At 34.6% G+C, this 2,500-nt stretch overlaps 1 protein-coding gene across 1 annotated transcript in view; it reads left to right on the top strand.

Annotated features, from left to right (window-relative positions):
* The first annotated feature begins 2,450 nt into the window (after window positions 1-2,450).
* Window positions 2,451-2,500, top strand: part of LOC137644968 (cuticle protein 18.7-like) — a 4,471-nt gene continuing 4,421 nt past the window's right edge. The window contains exon 1 of the mRNA XM_068377840.1: window positions 2,451-2,500. This exon is cut by the window's right edge and continues 74 nt beyond it. The gene's annotated coding sequence lies outside the window, so the exon portion shown is untranslated.

Genomic DNA, 2,500 nt, shown 5'->3' with positions numbered 1-2,500 from the left:
GTGTATGAAAATCCACGCCATATACATGTTAAGGTCAAAGGTCAAGGACGAGCAAAAGGTAAAATAATAAGTTGCCGCGGCAGAGGTCTGCACTATACTGAGTGCCCCTCAGGTTGTTGTTGTAATCGACCGTAACCCAAAGGCATCAAGAGGTTTTTAAACGTGATAAACACTTCAAAAATACATGAACTCAAAAACCTTGAATGGCCAAAAAGAGAAAGACTTGAACCAAACATTAGTGTTTTCAAAGGATCATAAAATCAAAAGATAATATTTAGCCTTTATTGACCATTAAAATAAAGATTTTGATTGGATATAAAAATCGTAGGCTTCGGAGGTGCAGAAAAAAAAATTGCGTAGAAGAAAATTCCTTTAATGACCATGAAGATGACATCGATAGACAAAAGAAAAGACTTTAAACCACATAACATAATGACTTTAAATGACAAGAGAAAATCCCATATAACCATCAATGGGAAACAAATATGATCATAAATGAAGTATTTCTGTTCCCTTTCGTTCGCCTCTACTATAATTTGTCTGTTTATCGTTCCCAGAAATTATACACCCTTAATAAGCTTTTTTGGGGCCCTATTGCAAATCCAGGAGAATATTTCCCTTGTTATCTCTCTCAATTCTTTACCACTCTTACTGTATTCCTGTTCCTCTTCGTTCACTTCTGCTGCAATTTCTTTTCTGTTTATCCGTTTCCAGAAATTATACAACCTTAATAAGTTTTATTAGGGAATATTTCCCTTGTTATCTATCTCAACCACTCTTAAATTATTGAAGGAAGACAGCGTTTGATTATCCGTTTGCTGTATATAATAGACAATCGCCGGTTCCTCTCTGTACTCCACTGTTGCCCAAGGCCAATAGAATATTCTATTGGCCTTGCTGTTGCCAACCTTGTAACCTTGACCATGGCCACCCTATCGTAAATAACTGCCTTCCGGGGCATTTCAGATGTGTTCCTGAATCGTAAGTGCTCCATTTGCGGCTTCGAAACTCATCTCGTCGGGAAAATATTGTTGAATTTGTTTACTTATGCAAAAAAACCTTGTCGATGTCTTCTTCGACATTCGCTAACTAGAATGTACTTGAAGATATGTTGGTAGGAAGTTGGTAGGAGACGGAGAATGCTTAACCTCATTATACCCCGGCTCCCACCACCAATTTCTCCCCTCCCCTGTATATTGAAGAGCAAATGTCTGGCTCTCTCTCTCTCTATATATATATATATATATATATATATATATATATATATATATGTGTGTGTGTGTGTGTGTGTATATATATATATATATATATCTATATATATATATATATACATATATATATATATATATATATATATATATATATATATATATATATATGTATGAATATATATATAAATATAATATATATATATATATATATATATGAATATATATATATATATATATATATATATATATATATATATATATATATATATATATATATATATCTTCACGGTCAAGCTGAGCTCTCCCCATCCCTCAGTAAGGGGTAGAGGGAGAATGTAGTCATACCCATGTGAGAGGTGGTTGCGTTGTGAGCATAGCCATCTAAATATTTAGCAGTCATTTTTGAAGGGTATTGTACACTAGTTATTCATAAACGAAGAAAAAGTACGAGTTCATTCCTATCATAAAGACTAGTGAAAGGATCCTTTTTGCATAAGGTCAAAGTCTAATTTACGCAAACTATATTTCAGAAGTTAATAATTATAGGAGTTTTTAGAGTTGTTGAACTACTGATTTATGAAAAAAATATCAATCAATCAATGATCATTCTATCAACGACACAATCATTTACTTTGCAGGTAGTTACCGATCAGATTTAATTACAATGGCCATAGTTTTTATAAAGCATTTATTAGGTCAACTACACAACTACTTGCGGGAAGATGCCTTTCAGATTTAATTACGAGGCCATGTTACACGGTGAAAGCGATCTCTATAGAGGCCAAGATTAAGAAATTTCCATAGACAACCACCTCAATTACGAGCAATTATGTTCCCGGATGGCCTTATCTTACGAAATCTTATCGCACCGCCTCATCCGGATAGTTCGCAATGTAATTAAGTTATGCCTCATATTTTGAACAGTAATAAAAGCTCTCGATCAAGGGAATGATCTAATAAAATAAATCGACCGTTCCTAGTTGCAGAGGTATCGCAAATGGCAACGACCCCACCCGAACTTCAAGGTCTTCTATCCCAGATACAAAAAAAAAATGAAGAAGCCACAACGCACCTTTCTCTCGGTTTCTGATTAGCCTTTTTATTATGAATTACCGACAGCTAATTATATTTGCTTTCAGCAGAAAGGTAATACTGTAGCATCACTTGCTTTCAGTGCTTAAAATGCTAACTATATTTAAAGAAATTTACATAGACCTTAAAAGAAGAAGATGATTTACAGTTAGCACTCTCGAGGGCCCTCTGTCTACGGAGGGCGCGTGGGCCGAGCT

Source organism: Palaemon carinicauda, chromosome 8 (assembly GCF_036898095.1).
Source record: "Palaemon carinicauda isolate YSFRI2023 chromosome 8, ASM3689809v2, whole genome shotgun sequence".
Classification (NCBI taxonomy): domain Eukaryota; kingdom Metazoa; phylum Arthropoda; class Malacostraca; order Decapoda; family Palaemonidae; genus Palaemon; species Palaemon carinicauda.
The sequence above is the reverse complement of the archived record's forward strand: the minus strand, read 5'-3'. Positions and strand labels throughout refer to the sequence as shown.